The sequence below is a fragment of the Seriola lalandi genome, unplaced genomic scaffold, assembly GCF_002814215.2.
Source record: "Seriola lalandi dorsalis isolate HSWRI2012SDOR001 ecotype SW California unplaced genomic scaffold, Sedor1 jcf7180002054695, whole genome shotgun sequence".
NCBI classification, from domain to species: Eukaryota; Metazoa; Chordata; class Actinopteri; order Carangiformes; family Carangidae; genus Seriola; species Seriola lalandi.
This window is the reverse complement of record NW_019525248.1, coordinates 68,902-86,709: the sequence shown is the minus strand read 5'-3', so window position 1 is coordinate 86,709 and position 17,808 is coordinate 68,902. Positions and strand designations below refer to the sequence as shown.

The 17,808-nt window shown below is 43.2% G+C and overlaps 1 protein-coding gene across 1 annotated transcript in view; it reads left to right on the top strand.

The window, feature by feature from the left end:
- Positions 1-17,808, top strand: part of LOC111668034 (netrin receptor UNC5D-like) — a 160,934-nt gene that overhangs the window by 75,038 nt on the left and 68,088 nt on the right. The window lies entirely within an intron of this gene.

Below are 17,808 nucleotides of genomic sequence, written 5' to 3'. Positions count from 1 at the left end.
ACGGTTACACACACACACACACACACACACACACACACATCTCAGCTCTTCATAAAAAAAATATCCCCAGAGCTTGAATGTGGATGGAAAATAGATGGATGTGGTTGTAATTGGAAGCGTGGGTAATGTCCGGTGGTTGGAGGTGATGGCTCCACAGACTACTCTTCTGTCGGTGTTGACAATCACCGCAGTTTGAAGAAGCTGCTCCTGCTTTGTTGTCCAAGCTATAGATTCATGAAAAAAACACTGTCTTCTACATAAATAAAATATATCCACAGTGTCTATACGGCTCACAGTAGGAAACTTCACCTATCATGGATTCAAAAGACCCAAAGACATTCTTGTCTTTGACACCAGAAGACATTTTTTTGTTTTGAAAAAGTCAGCATCCTGCATTAGTTGATATGAGGATTTCAAGAGCATACCATAAAGCAGCTGTTCAGTAGATCCCCATTAGAAGGAAAATGGCCAACAGCAAAACAACTGCAATTTCCTCAACAACTTTTTTTTTTTTACCTCAGCTTCAACCATTAGTCTGCTACAACAACGGGGGCTGCGTCGGTTCCCGGGCATGTAACGTCATATCTTTTCACAGGAGGAGAGCTCTGTCTCTTTTGGGTGTATTTACAAGAACATCAGTGAGATGAGTGTGCTTGTTGGGGGGGGGGGGGTTGCAAGTTGCTGACACTTGTAGACTTAAAACAGCAGACAGAAGAAGAGAGAGCGAGTGTGCAAGTGCACATATAGGTCGGCTATGACACCAATCAATCATCTAGACCTCCCTACGCATGCCCCCACCCACTACCACCCCCAGGCTTGCGACATGGAGGTATCTATTCATACTCCACGCCGCCAATTTTTAATATTTCAAAGGCTTGAGCTTCAAGAGAACTTGAACTTCAACACGTCTACCCTGAGTCCTGTCTTTTTTCAGCTGTAGCACAATTTAGTCACTTAACTGGCAGGGCAGGAGGCAGAAAGTGGAGTTGGTAAGTGGATTGCAGGCACCCTAAAGCCGATTTATCTGATAGATGTTTGGACCTTGTCCGTTGGGCTGACCTCTGGGGCAAACTGTAAATTAGATTTTTTTTTTTTCTCCCCCCCCCGCAGCACAGATTGTGTTGCTATGTCACCTCTGTATGTCATCCCTCCACCACTGTCAGCAGAGAGAAACGCTCCGTATACAGATATTATGAACTCCCCCCTCAAGTGAGTGTCTCGCATCTCCTGAGACCGCAGGGATGGCGCGATCGCATCAAGGAGAAGACGAGGATGGAAACAAAAGAGGAGAGCCGTGAGTGATAGATGGCACGGCTAAGGAAATGGTCTGGAAGAGAATGCTGCGTCAAGCAGTCAACTGGCCAGGCATCGATTTAATCTTGTGCACTCTCCTGATTTGACCGTGTCACAGTGAGATTGAAAAGCCTAAGTGGATGTGGGGCTGTGTTCACTCACCTGAGCACACTACACTGATAATCCCCCGCAATGAACCTAAAAGTGGGCTGAAACACTGCCGGACTAAATAGAACGGGGTAGAACATCACAAGACACAGGGCGAGACAGCTGTTTCAGGTCTGCTAACAAGCAGCTAAATCCACCAGAGGGGCCGGTCTATCGATTTATGCCCGGGTTGGAGAAGTCACAAAGCTCATGCAATTGGATCCTTTGTATCCAATGAATTCTGACTCAGATATCTAGAGAGATCCTTTTGGCTCAGAGAGCATCGATTGAGCTAAAGAGATTTTTATCTAATGAATATTCTAATCGCTGTCATACGAAACCGCGGCGGTTAACTGTATGAAGAATGTGTGTTTGAATAGATTTGATAGATCCTAATAAAGCATTAAGGATTAAGCTGTGGTCCGATGTTTATGTAGAGCAGAGGGAAATTGATATTGATCCCGGGGTCCATCCCGATTTCTCTGTGTTACTTGTCGCTCCCTCTCTCATCTCTCCTGCCCCCGTACGGGCGCACAAATGTCACCAAATAATCTTTAATTAAAAGAGAATTTGTCCATGAATCAGATTTAATTTAAATTATCACATTTTGACATTTAGCCCGCTCACATTGCATTGTGGGATCAGTCGATGTTCGGGATTAGTCATAATCCCGGGTATTTGCTGAATGCATTCATTAATGGAGTAACGTGTTCAGACAAGTGTGCGCACTTTTGCTGACTTACAGTCTTTGAGATCGCGCACATACATGAACACACACAGACGCGCTCCGCCTCACTCTGATCCACTCAATAAACCAGGTCTCCGCTCTTCACCGCCGCTCCTGTTTCTCCTGCACATTATGCACTGATGCACGTGCACGCAGGCAAACGTGCACACAGTTGACAAGCTGCATAAGCAGGAGCCACGCGGGTCGACACGCCGCGTGCCTCTCTCTCATGTTTCTTAAGATTAAGTGGCGGCCTCACCTTGACCTCCTGCGACCTCGCTGTTACACTCCGGGTTCTCATTCCATAGATCGTCCAGGACAATCAACGCAGTATTAATTTCAGCGCTGTGCTGTGTGTTGATCATAACAGGCTCCCATTTTCCTCTAGATAGTGCACTGCCATATTTAATCACGATCACTTCACGACCCTCACACCATTTCTCATCAAATCCATTAGCAGATAAAATAGTTCCGTTCCTGACAACTCAATAGTCGCACGGCGTCGAAACACTAAACAGTGATGCCACCTGCATGGCCGAAAGCTTGTTTAACTGCCTCCTTTACAAATTAGTCGTGATTCAGGATTCTGAATCAGGCGTGTGATGAGCCAGGATGAGCAGGCTTACCATCAGCTGTACACACACACACACACACACACACACACACACACACACACACATACACACACACATACACACAAATGTGGGAGTTGTCCAGTACAATTCAACCCTGGTCTTCTTCTGTTTTCCACTGAGCAGAATTTGTACTCAAACTCAACAGATCAGATGCTCAACTGAGGATGTTTGTGTGTGTGTGTGTGTGTGTGCGTGTGTGTGTGTGTGTATGTGTGTATGTGTGTGTGTGTGTGTGTGTGTGTGTGTGTGTGTGTGTGTGTGTGTGCGTGTGTGTGTGTGTGACAGCGAGAGTGAAAGGTGGTGGTTTTGACTGAAGGGCTGAAGCTGCAGGCTGTCGATGTCGGTGTTACCGCCTCTGATGTTGGGCACTAGCAGCAGGTTCATAGTGGTCTTAACCTGTTAATTAAAGTCCAGCAGGATTCCTAATGAGGAGAGAGACGGCCTCCTGAGCGAGGCTGTGCCGTACACGTAATCCTCATGATATCCGTACGGACATATGACGGCACAACCCCCTCCTTATGGCTGCCACGCTGTCGTGTTTTTCAGCTAGTTTTACTGAGCACTCTCTTTCTTGAATTTTCCACACCTCGTTGTGCTGAGGTGGCAAACCTTTACAATGCACAGCCTCCGCTCAGCTGAGTAGCCCACAATACTCCGAGACACTGAGCAATGAATTTGCCTCCTTATTTTTTTGTTTGTCATGAGTATTTGTATGGTGTGCACAAATAATCAGGTTACATAAGGGCGGGGGGGGGGATCTGGGACACTGTGCAAGAGGATGTGCCACGAGGTGCTGAGCACACCCCGCTCGCTCGCTCGCTCGCTCACTCACTTGCTCATTTGCTTGGTAATCTGAAGTGAAGCATCATTTGTATGACAACAGCAAAGAGACGGTGTTGACACACTTTTGCCATGTCCATCTAAGCTTGACAAATGAGGGTATTCAGCCTTAAAAGATCTCAATTCTTGTTGTTTTGCTACTTTTCCCTGTTTCTTTAAAGATTCATCAGGAATCCTTGGCACAGTACACTGGAACTCTTCACTTATTAAGGAGTAAAATGGGAAATTGTTCATTAGTAATGTATTGCACAGGCGAGCGTTGCTTTCATCCGCTCAGCTTGGCAGAAATCATATATATCCTTCTGTCACTGCATGAGCTTGTTAGATGTTTGTTTTTCGTTTTCTTTTTTTTTTTGCAGCTAAATATTTCTTGTCCTATTAAAAAATCAGGGGATGACATGCCCAGCGGCAGACTATACAAATACAACCTTTACCTCAGCTTCATTCCCCTGTTTATTATTCATGTTATCTTGATCAGATGCCATTCACTTCAGAGCTTTTTAGTGCTGGATCATAAATTCGCCTGGGAAGTTAAAAAAAAGGGCTACACCTAACGATTATCTGTTTGTATTTTTTAATTTAATCTAACTATTACTTTTTTATTACTCGATTAATATAACAACAAATTTTAAAAACTTGTCATTTATATTTCAATATTTTCGTTCTTTAATACCTTTGTGTTTTTCCTAATAAAGTTTCGCCAAGTGTCAGGCATATTTAGAATCAGCAAAACCTCAGCTCATAATAAATGTCACTCAATAAAGACTTCATTACAGTGCAACAGTACATCTGTTCATGAGATGTGCTCATTCTCTGCAGCTGTATTTATGGGCGTTTTTTTGTCTGGTCCTTGTAAAAAATCATCTCCAAATCCTCCGCTGCACTAAATATGTGACTGTCTCATCCTTCTGTCTTTACTCTGTCACTTTCATAAACTCTAAACAACTTCCACCTCACTGCTCCCATTCAGTCTGGGTATAAAGCCAAGGCAGGCCAGGCCTCTGAATCAGACACTCTGATTGGCTGTGACCTCACCAACTGGAGCCAATAGGAATGTCTGATTCAGTCGTGTGACGTTAAACGTCACTGGCAAAGAAAGCAGATAAGAATGACCAATAATCACATGGACAGAAAGCAGCAATGTGCCAGAAAAACGGTGAAACTGCTCCAAATATTTAGTAACTTTCAATGTTAGTGTCGCTATAAGTCAGCGATGACACACGGACGATCAAGGGCATGATTGAAAGCGCCGATCGTCTAGTTTAAGGAGAAAAAAAACGGCACGTCTCTAGCGCAAATGGTCGCAGAGCAATGACGCTCTACAGACAACGAGAAATTTGGAAGCGTATACGCTCCCACTGGCTTAAGAGGGTTAAAACAAACAACTATGACAGACAAAGTGTGCACTGCATTCATGGCTTTATTCCCCAATAAAAACACAACCCAGTCTTAACTGGTAATCTATGTTTTTACAGTCCAAAATAAAGCTCTGCTCCAACTGCTCGAGTGCGGCGGTAGTACTGCTGCGATGAGCCATTTCTACTTTACAGAGCTTGCACAGCACCGTGTTGTTCGGTCCCCGCTTTAGACACACTTGCTCTTCGGTGGAGTCCATGCTCTGACGAGGCGCAAGCCCCTCTTACTTCCTCCTTTGCGACACGTCGACGCACGTTACGTAAATCGACGTAATTCGCTGCGGCCCTAGTTAAAAGTCACGTTTTGAAGACCTCCGCTGGGACGATGAACTGCAGGGGAAGACCGGGCTCTGCAGTGCCGTGCTGTGAACCACTGGCCCTCTGCTCGCCGAAGTAAATGAGAGATGAGGTGAGAGAAGAGTGCTCGGTGCGCGACGAGGCGCAGTATGAAGTTACTAACTTTGTTGCATTTTTCAGGGGCCATTAGAGATCTTTCCCTTTGGATACACGCACGGGTGCTGGGAGACATGGAAAAGCACTGCACAGGTGTTTGATTGTCATGAATTTTAAATGTTGGAAGACCAGTGGCTGTTTTCCTGGGACTTTTGGCCAACCTCCACTTTCTTTTTGCCCTAACCATAGTGTCACAGTAGATTCCTGTATCTCTTATTCTGAAATCTTGCCATATACTCAGGAGTAGTGTCATGAGACAGCCATTTCTGGAGACTGGAGGATCATGTGTGGACCATCTTTTCTGCTGCGTCTTCTTAATTCTCCAGAGGGAAAAGAAAAGTGAGACTCGTGTCGGTGAATGAGTCAGACTGATACTGGCAGAAGTTAACATCTTCCCATACAGCAGAAGGAGCGCCTTCAAATCACAGAGACGCCTTTGAAAACGTTGGCGGCTTTTCGCGAAGCCTTAAAACTGATCTTGAAAACTCTTAATCTCCACAGTAAAGCTGGAGGTGAGACTGTCATATAATGTGCTTCAGTCACAGTGTCACAGGTGGAACAGTGATATATCCTTACACTGCACAGTTCACTCTGAGCTTTGTTTTGACTTCACGCCTTCTAGTTTGATGGCGGCAGACGGGCACAATGTGCTCACTCATCGGTAGCAGAATATCCAGCAGACAGGATGTACTGGCTGAGCTGTCAAAATAAAATACAAAAGAGGAGAATACACTAAAATATTAATCAAATAATATTATTTATACCATAACATGTAAGTATGTTACTCATTCATATTAGAAAATACAATGTGATAAAGACATGACGTATATCAATAATATAATATAAGCAAAAGAAGATATGAACTCTAACTTTAGATCTACTTTTAGTCCTTAGTTCTTCTTATAAAAGATATTTCAGGCATATTATGGTAATATTTTTAAAGCAATGCTCCACTTATTTACTAATTCCATCTATGTGAGGCTACATTAAAGCACAGCAATTCACACTGCCAATTCTGTTTTCTAGCTGGTATAATGTTCACCATGTTATTCCTCTCAGTTTAGCATATTAGCTTGTTAGCATGCCAAACATTGTGTAATGTGTGAAATTGGTGAAGTGGCCCTTTTAACATGATAAGCATAAATGTAGTGCTTTGGAAAACGTACCCCTCCGAAGCTTCTTTACATCCTGGATTGGTTATGAAACCTAAATAATGCACAGCGTGCTACTACGGGTTAATGATGCTAAATTTTTCATGCAGTCCTGCTGCATTAGGAACATATAGCATAACACTGCCTTCATCCACATTTAATTACCAGCTCTTAAACACAGAGAAATCTATTTTTATTGAGCCCATTTAGAAATAAAATACTACACATGAGGGAGATTTTCTTTTATTTACAACATGGTGTTGAGCTGTTGACTGAGTGCACTGAGGTAAATGTGATTTTGATCAACTCTGATGAATGTGATTTCAGGAGGCCACTAAGTCTCAGTGGGGGAAGCGACACTTTACTCATGTGAAGTAACATATCAGTCGCTTATATTGCTGGTAAACAGACAACTCGCTCACTTGTTTTTATTTCTCTTTTTTCTTTTTTTTACTGCCACCTTTTTCCCAAAACCACCACTGTGAGCCAACAGGCTTTTATACTGTTGGTAAAGCAATCACACTTGAGGTAGAAATCTTGTAGAAAATATGCCACTTTGTCGTGCCGCTTTGCCCACCATGAAATATGAACATCTTCTATTAAAAACAAATAATAAACGAAACAATACGAAATCAGTGACATGCAGAGGAGGAAAAAAAAAAGCTTCAAGAATATCAGCCTCCATAATCAACCTTGTACATAATGACAGATGATTAATGATATTAATACAGAAGCCGTGCGCCCAGTCATTTGCAGGATATTAACTTTTTTATTGAATCTCATTTTCCCCTGCCAAACATTTAATAAAATGACAAAACAGCACTATTTTAAAATAAAGTTGGGGGCTCTAAACCTTTTCTCACATATGGCCGCACAGCAGTAATTTATTCATAAATTCATTCAATAATAAAATCCCACTTTCATTTGTGGTCCGTGTTAAAGTTCTGCAGAAGGCGTGGAGGTGAAAAAATGTGAGAAAAAGAGCGAGAGAGGGTTTTTTTTCCGCCTCCTAAGGTTTTTACTTATTTATCGAGCCCCCCTCCCCCTTTACAAAGTACACTCACATTAGAGTGAGCTGTCAGGTTGCCAGTGTGATTGCAGCCAAGATTGTATACACCACACAATGCCTTTAATTATGTCGCTGTCTCTTCTCTGTCAGAAAAGACAAAATGGATCAGAGGCTATATGGGTAAGAGTAAGTAAGCAATTATCTTCTTTTGTCTGCTATCACTGTCAGTCAGCAGAGGCTTCGCTTTCCACAGGACACCGGAGCCGAAGCAGAGAATGAACGCTGCTAGATGAGGTAATAATGGTGCTGCGTATAACATGTCAATAAAGGGGCTCCATACCTGCATCCGTCATTACTCAAAGATGACTGGATCGGTGTAAGTGATCCAGGAGTCTTGAAGCTACCAGATACTACCCCCGACTCCTCAGAGGTGCAGATCATTAAACTGATTCAAGTGTCGGTCTGTAGAACAACATGTTAGATGGGTTGTTGGTAATAGTTTGGCCATCAGTTTTATTTGGTCACATTGAGAGTTTTCAGACTTCTCCTTTTGAGGAGCGAATGAAGAATGAATAAATATCCGAGACAAAGAAGTTAACCTTGTAGAAGAGGAGTCCTGAGTGTTCGACAAATTAAAAAGTAACTACACCCTAAATTATTTTTGCACCCCACACACAAAATGGAGTTTTAAAGTTATAATCCTCAAAGTTTTCAGTCCTGACTGGCTGAGGGAGACGCACCGTTACTGGTTGTAACAGGAAGTAAGGTTTAGTTGTGAATTTTGGGGGCAGCTGAAGAAGCTGGGGTTGTTTGAATAAAGAAATAATTGGCTTTTTACCATCATGAGCAGTCACTCAGAACAGCAGAGTTCAGTAAAAGAGCTGATTACCTCACTGAGAAGTTGGTGGTGTGCTGTCTGCCTTGCTTTGTTTCTCTCTGCAATATTTAAAACCGATCCTCTGTCAAAAAAAAAAAAAAAAACATCTCGATTTGTAGATGCATTTTTGATGAACATTCGCCGTCGGCACTAACCTCTGTGACACAGACATTGCGTTTTCTGCCGTTACAATGTTTTGTCAGTTGAATGTTTCTGATGTGAACGAGAAGCAGCAGGAAATGCTGAGTTTGCGTTAGCATTAGCTCTGCTACGACGAACAGTGAACAGTGAGGCTGATGTCAATGAGTTAAAATTACAAACAGTAAACGAGCACACAGGCTGAACTTCCTGTGAATCTCTCCTCACAATTCATGTATATTTATGGATTTTTAAGATGACTTTTGTGTGACTTATGTTGCTTCTTGTTGCCTTACACATATATGGCACTTTTTACAATTGTTTTCAATTAATAATCTTAATTTAAGTGTTTCCTTTGGGGTCCCAGAAGCCCCAAAGGCAGATATGCACATGTCCACATGTGATTGGCTGTTTTATATTGTTTTCTGTCTCATCTTATTTAAATGTGATTTGTGGTGTGTTTCGTGATGACCACCACAAGCCGAAATGCTTCGGTCTAATAAAGTTCTTCTGTTGCTGGAGGGTTAATCCCTCCGAGAAAAACCTGGAGAGCTAACTGCAAGAAAGTAAATAGATTGTTATAATAGTCTGTTGCTGAACATAAACTGTATCAAAAGTGGGGTTTGATTTCATGAAAGTATCAAGGATTATAAATTTAATAGGAGATCAGGTGACGTATAAGTCACACAGAACAGGGATGTCTCTTTTACTGTTTGCCAGCAAAGTTCAAGGAAAATATTGTCACAAACTGTCACGTAACACGCGCCACTGTTTGTATTTCTATTTAAATTGGTACTGTCCATCATCGATGCCCAGTCACTGAAAAGTGGAGTCACAAGTTTGAGTGGATTTCGCGGGATAATCCCTGCTCTCTGTGCTGATATACACGAGGCTAAAGCTTATTTGTCATATTTTTAGTTTACACTCCTCATTTCTTTGGAGCAGGAAAAAGTCTTCCAGTGAATTTCTTTGACACGCTGAAAATGAAAGGCGTATTCAAACGTCTGCTGCATTTATTTAGATGAGTTTGTTTCCCTCCTAATATTAATGTATATGAGCAAAATCTTATGGAGAAGTGGTTGACGGGATAGAGATGGGAGATGTTTTTTTTTTTTTGTCGGTTTGACATCCAGGTAACCCACTTTTGCTTCAGCATGTTTACTCTTTGATTATTGGGAGAGCTGAGGGAAGCAGTGTCTCCTGCCTGCCAAAACCAGGCTGGCGAGCTGTCACAACACCGATGAAGACACATACACCACCTGGGTGTTTGTAGGTGGCACGCATTCACACACACACACACACTCGTGTACACACACTGTACACAAACACACACGCACTGGTTTGTGCACATGCTCAAACACGGTTTTCTTCCTAAAAAAAGAAAATTGATGGTTTGTTTTCACGCACACACACACAAAAAAAAAATGTATTCCTCCTGTGGTGTGTTTAGAAAAACACTGTACATCTGAAGGAATTAAGATGAAAACAAAACAGTAAATCTGCACCAGAGTTTCTACACAAAATTACCAAAGTTCCTGAAACTGCCACGAAATGCTTCCCATCACAAATATTAAAACCTGAGTGAAGTTTAAAGGTCCCACGTTTGACACTTTTATTTTACGTTTTGATATCCATAAGAAAATCGCATGTATCTCCATCGCAGTTTAGTTTTACATCTCCTCCTCTCTCAGGCTTCTCTCTGGAGCTCAAGCAACAACAGGCCTGTGAGCCAATCACAAGAGAGGAGGCTCTGAGCCTCTCTTCTGATTGGCTGACTGTTTTCTGAGTGATCTAATAAAAATACATTAGATTTCAGGTAAAACACTCAGAGAAACCAACCAGGTGGGCGGGGCTTGGGGCACGGCTGAGGGCAGTGACTGTATAGTTGTGACATCACAAAGTTCAGGAAGTACTGACGGCTCGTTGTAAGGTTCAGTTTCTGGCTCAGTTTGTGGACTGAGCCCTTTGATACTTTCACAGTATTAATATAGAACCTAGACCTGATCTATAATCACACAACATATGGACAGAGACCTTTATACAATATGGGACCTTTTAGTATGATTAAACATTATATATCTTAACAGCACCACTCCCCTTTATTTTCCATTGCATTTTTTAGGAGAATATCTGAATAAAAACATTTTTTTTAATCTGAAATTTTTTTTACATGAGTTGGAAGTACGGTCGTGTTCCTCTTAGCATCCTCTGCACATAGCCCCAGCAACCTCTGCCAGGAAGACATCTCTTGATGTCGCCTGAGAGACAAAACCCAGGACCAAAAAGTCTAAAAAGTTTAAGGCAACTCAGACGAGCTTATCGACACTCTGAACAACTCAGATCCTCTCCCCTTGCAAGCAGCCATGTTGTACAAAATGTTGTACCATTACTATTAATACACATAAAATGAACACGCGCTTTGTCCCTTTGATAGTCTGGTGTCATTTCCATTCCACTAAAGTTAAGGCAGCAGGAGTCGGATGCCATACACCCACACACACTTACTGTACTCCTGCTCACAGATACGCAGGATAAATCTTGATGGGGAAGTGTTATGACTGGTGCTTCCCTCCCTCCCTCCCTCCCTCCCTCCACCATCCAGGTGTCCTTAAACAAGGCTCCCAACCCCCCACTGCTTCAGTGGGGCTGCTGTCCAACAGATAAGAGTTTGCTCATGCTGAGCGTGTGAGTGTGTTTGTGTGTGTGTGTGTGTGTGTATAACTTTGAGTTTGAAGCGGGACATTGCTGATAAAGTGAAACGAAGCAGACACTTTTTTTTTTTTTACCTTTTTCCTGCTTTGTTTGAGCAAAAATTCATTGAATCAACACAGGAAATGGAGTCTAAAGAAAATGTGGTTATCTAAGTGTGAAATAGTCCATCAGAGCAAAGAGTCAACATTTGTCTGGTCTTGTTTTGATTGGACAACATCTGACGTGTGTAAGAAAAACTGTCTTTGCCTGGCAGTGCTTTGGTCGTGTGTGTGTGTGTGTTTGTGTGTGTCTTTGCATGTGTGTGTTTTTGCATGTGTGTGTGTGTACGTGCATGCCTGTTGTGTCCTGAGATGACAGATGAGAGGTTTGCATCAATATTTGAACAAAGCGCTCTGGCATCTCTTTCTGTTGAGGCCGTGCTGTTTTTAAGAGTCGGAGAGGCAGAGCTGAAACGTATTGCTTGTGTGACTCCCGTTGCAAAGAAATTACGAGTTAGAGAGTAGATTTAGAGTTCCAGGCATCTCTGCAGTCTAATTGAAGTCTCTCTGAGACTTGCCTGGGGACAGGGAGGAGAGGAACCAGAAGGGAAACAGAGATGTGATTTTAAATAATGGTATCAAATCTGGCTATTTCCTGGTTTCCTCCTTGAATTCAGTCCTGCTTCAGCTTTGCAAGAGTTTGGAATATCGCAGCAACCTATTGCGCTTCACCTCGACAGTGAAGTCACATTTTGTGAGCAGCATCTGTGTGCTTCCACCTGGTGAACATAAGACATAGTTCCTGAGCAGTTCATTACCTGCCAGCATGTCAGAGGAACACCTCAAGCTGTAGGTTGCTATGTTTTGATGTGGTTCAATCATGGGTAGTGTCTGCAAAACACAGAACACAATCAGGCTTTCACGTGTTGCCGCTTTTCTCGCCCCATTTGCTGTTCTGTTGAAAGATCAAGAAATCCCACCCTTGCCTATCTATCTTTCCCCTGTGGCGTACCTGTCATTCACAAATCTCTGCAGACAGAGAGGAAGTGTGTTTGTGTGTGTGTGTGTGTGTGTGGGCTGTGCATCGCAAAGACTGCGGTCCTCCAGTGGGCCAAAGTCGACTGAGGAGCCAAAAAAGAAGTTCTTTTCTTTTTAGAGTCACATGTTTATAAGCATTTCCTGAAAATGCTGAACATTTTTTTTTTTGTGTCTTCCTGCCGTGCACTTGGATGATCTGAACAGATGCTCCCCCAGTGCCTCTCACTATCTTCAACACCCACCTATCATCTGCTTCACCAGTCTCCCTCCACCCCCACCTCCTCCTGCTAGCTTCACCTCTCATCCTCAATCTCGACCATCCATCTGCTGCGCGGATCTGCGTCAACGCTGCCTATGAAGACACGTCACACCAGGCATATATCATTAATACGGTGTTGACCATTGCCAAGCTGTATTTATTCATATATTTACACAGGCACATTAGCCTCAAAGTCCCTGTTTACACGGAGGCAACGACACGGAGCAGCAAATAAAAACCATAAAATATACCCCAACTAACCGTGCACATTGTTCCTCAAACCTGTTACTGAAATGTCAGAGTGGTGAAGCAATTAACAAATAATAATGTCACTGACTTTTAATTAACAAATGAAGAATTAATTAGTATATTTGTTTGTTAATTAATGGCAAAGCAGCTGCTTCCTTTTTAATAATAGCGAATGTTGTCCCGTGAGTTAAAGCAGCTGACAATGTTTCACGTGCTTCTGTCCAGTTTTTTCTTTTGTTTTCTTTCTTCAGTTATTTATCATCTCAATAAAATGAAAGTGAAGATCCAAGATGTCTTTTAGTCGGTAACATTTAAAAACTGCAGCGCCTCTGAATATTAAAGGATGGACAGTTTCTTGTTATATGAGAATAATTCTGAAAATGAGATGTGCTGTAAAAATCTTCGAGGCTTCAAGCCACTGATTATTGGGCAACACATTAAGGCGATGTTGCATTTTATTAAACCCATATATTCCTTTCCACTCTCTGTTTTCACTCCTTTTTCTTTCACACAAACAGACACACAAAACACTGCCTCCCTTTTTCCCGGCCGTGCCGGTGATTTGCATGCAGCATTAGTGAGGGAGATCAGTTTGCGGTGCCTCACACCTGTTGGAGGTTTGAAATCAGAGAATCGCTCTTGTGTCATTGTGACAGCGGGTATTTAAATTCAGTCTGGTTCGGTGAATGCCATTCATGAAGAGTACCCGGAAACGGCAGACACAAAGGGGCACAAATGAGTAAACTTGTATTAAAAACCAGCAAAGTGTAGAGAGTGCTGGTATTGTGGCGACTGAGCTCGCAAGGTCATTTCTATCCATTATACCTTGTGTTTCTTTTCTATGTGCCGATAAATGATCAGACCTGTTTATCCACATCGGGGGTTTAGTGCAGGTCGGAGTCTGCAGGGAGGAACAATGCAACACTATTCTAACGGCAGGTACAGTGTCTAGGAGCTGCTGTAGTGCAGTACAGATATAAGCAGATACAGGCATTGATGTATAATCCTCTGTGCCATAATGTCAATTCTGAACATGATTAAAAAAGTTGCTGACAAAATAAAAGCAACAAATCCTAAAATCTCCCCAAAACTGCAGCAACCAATTATAGTGATATTGAGACCTGACAACCCTTTTACAGACGAGCGACATGAAGCTGCAGTTGTTTCGCAAACATTGACCCATATTAACCCCCGGACTAATTGTTTTGTGCAAATTGTCAAAAGGCCATCAGATTTGAACTTGTGTTCAATAGCCCATGGCATACAAAGTGTGTGTGCGTGTGTGTTAAAGAGGTATTATAATTACTTCCTGTAAAGTGCAGCAGAAGCAAGAGGTTCAGGTTCAGAAGGCAACAGCTGCTTGAACAAAGAGGATCCTCGTGCAATCAATTCTGCATCCCAGGAAGTGGAACTGCTTAACATATGGGAGCCATTCAGAGTGTGTGTATGTGTGTGTGTGTGTGTGTGTGTGTGTGTGTGAGTGTACAGGATGTGGGATGTGTCATCTTTGTTTGCACCGGCTCTCCGGACTGTTTGTCATTTGTGGCTTGTGTTGAGGCCTCAGGTGACGGGGCGAGCAGGGGTCGCAGTGCGCTGAGGACACTTTGTTTTTTTGATACTGGGTGAGAGGAATCAGCAGATGCATGAAAAGTTCATGGCGCTGACAGTGAAAAGAGAATAACAGTTAATTATTGACAACAAACTCAGCTTACTTTCAAAGATAGTACCAGAGAAACTTTCAGAATCAAATCAGAGTGGAATCAGACTGCAGATTGCAATTCTACCCAAAAAGATTGTCATATGATCTTGTGGCCAAAGCCCCCAACCTTAGATCCAATCATGAGTCGTTGCATCACTGGATGAACTCAGTGATGCAACGACAAGTCAGACCTTGGCCATGATCTTGAGTCAGAGCTGTGAGGCGGGGAAAGACGTTCCATGTCATCTGCAAATTTGATGACATGGGGGCCGGTGTACAAACTGCTCTGGCTGCTTGTATACGGAACAAAAGGCAGCAGGAGGAGAACACATGCCTGTTGGGGCCCAGTGTTTGTGTAGAGGCAGTTGGAGGACCTGCAGTACCTCTGACCTTGATCCTCCGCGATCAGTGCGTTGGTTATATATCGGATTGGCTGGTGTTTCAGATGGAAACGGGACAGCGGTTCCTCTGCCGGGATATGATTTTGCATGTGTGTATGTGGAGGTAGAATTTGGCAAACATCATCAGCCTGGCTGCCGCCTTTAGTCTCTCCAAATCACTGCGAGTGTGCTGGAGCAGCAGTCATCTTTCTCTGTGTGAAGTAGCCTGAGCTACCACCCAAAGGCATCACTAAATTAGCCCAGTCAGCTAGGGGCTCTTTCCCCCTCATTTCTTTTAGATTTTCACTAAAAGCTATGAATACATTGAACTGACATAAGAGACCGCACTTACCCATCGCTTTTAAATTTGCATGTGAATAGATGGAGCGTTTGCTGCACTTGAGGAAATTAAAAAACGTCTGTGAGTTCCCCTTACTGGTTTGCATCACAGCTGACGCAGGATTCGCACCTTCCACTGTGTTTCCAGGACAAAACTTTGTTTGTGTGCGAGACAGACAGGGAGGCAGAGAGAGGGAGAGAGAGAGAGAGAGGGGGAAGGAGAGGGAGAGTGTCTGATAGAGCCATCACTCAGTCCTTTGGCATTGATATCTTGTTTTCCTCTCAGACTGGGCTAGATGTTTCTGTGCCCCTTATGTGTTATTGCCGGGCTGCAGCATTGGTTGTAGATCAGTGTGAAAACTGTGAAGCACGGGGCACAGCGGGCTCCTGAGTGACAGCGGCGAAGCAAATTGAGGAGAGATATTGGGTCCTGGGAACATGCAGATGAACCAATAACAGCCCCGCGCCGGCCACGAGATGTAAACGAGTGGAGGATGCTGGAATGGCAAACAGACCCCACCACCACCCACCTCCCCCCGCAGCGCTACATTCTGCAGCCACTATGTTTGAGCCACGTCTCACATGATAACAGCATGTGTACCTACCGCAAGGTGCAACGCCGGAGGGGCGTCCTATAGCTGTTGCCCAGTCGCACTTTGTGATCTATATTCAGCAATTTCAGGAGCAAAGACGACGCTGTGCTGCTCCCAGAGACGGTTAAGTGCTTGTGTTTTCCCCCCTGAGTCACATGTCCCACCACCAGCCTGAGGTTAAATCACACCAGAGTTCCCTTTCCTGTGTCTCTCCTAATCTGTCTGCTGCAATACTATCCCACCTGCTAAATAAGGAATGGACACCTAACTCTGAGATAAAGACTGTAAAGCTTTTACTCCACCTTGCTGCTGCTGATGTTGACATTTGAGGTATTAGTTGCAGTGGCATTAAATAGTCATTAATATAATACCTGCCCTATTAACAAATGAGTCATTACATGGAAGGCTGTAGCTTTGTTTGACAGCTGCATGTTTGTGTATTAATGTTCCCATCTATCATTGTCTGGATGCGCACTCACGTCTCATGTGTTGCATCTATCCAGACACAAACACGCCATGTCAATGCTCCGTGCGCAAAACAAATTGGAGCACTCTGTACAAGAAAAGCTTGCCTGGGGCTAGTCATTTTGAAATTAAAAGCATGTCTCTTTGTTCAGCCTCAGTTCCAGGAATGAGGAAGAGAATGCGAATGTGTCGCACGGAGGGGAGACGAAACACAGAGCGAGTGCTGTGATTTTCACAGCCGGAGAATCACACAGAGTCTTTTATCTATTCGCCTCAATCAGGAGACATCCGGCAGGAATGGTAGGAGGATTAGATTAGCTGGAGAGAGGGAGAGAGAGAGAGAAAGAGAGAGTGGGTTCTTTAATCCTGATGGGGTTTTCAGGTACAGCCATCGCTGTGGAGAAAGCATGCAGTGTGCAGTGGGGAGCTGGGGAATCAGGAAGGGGCGGGTGCAGGACAGTTTGCCTCGCTAAACCCTTCACACTTGCATGAAAGAGGTTCCAGCAAACTAGGGGATTAGTCGGAGTGTAATTACACTTGCGGGGGCCTCCAGAAGTAGCAAAACGTACGCCGGCTGGAACACACCTCAGAGCGGCAGAGGAGGAAAGGGAGTAATACCTGATAATGGTGCTGTCGGTGTGTTGTCTGTGAATCCGTCAGCTGAATCATGTGACTATAGTAAAGGAGTCTTTATGGAGTGACTGCAGATCTGCCTGATCAACAGTCTGATGTCTTCTTCTTCTTCTTCTTCTTCTTCTTCTTCTTCTTCTTCTTCTTCTTCTTCTTCTTCTTCTTCTTCTTCTTCAACGAGGTGTTTGTTCTTGTTATTCATGCTCGTCACCTTTTCTTTTATTTTGGGAGAAAAGGATGCCTGTTGATATTTTTAACGCGTGATTATCATGCAGTGTCATTACACACCACCTGTCAAAAAGTGTGTACACTCATTGCTATAGTAGAGTTGCATTGAGATACAAACAGCTATATATTTCAGCTGCTGTCCCCACCGCTTAGCCGGTTCATAAAATCAGGATTTCTCACTATCTCACCGCTGTATTTCTACTTTTTTACACAGAGAAAAAACAAACAAACAAACAAAAAAACAAACAGTGCAGCTGAGATATCACATTTCCTACGGGACTTAAACACCACCTCACCTTCCAAAAATATATATATATTGTAGCAAACAAAAACACTAATGACATAAATTATTTCTATATTAACTAAACGAAGATGTTTTTTATCATAAATATTTTTGCAGATTAGCCTAACTTCCTGCAAAATGCCCTGTGGCATCGCATGCATCTCTGTGTATTTAAAATATTAAACACTGTGATGCGAAAGTGGATAAATTCTACAAATGATTGTAATGTAATGCTGTGGCAGAGAATGGACTGCGGGGGGGTGGGGGTGG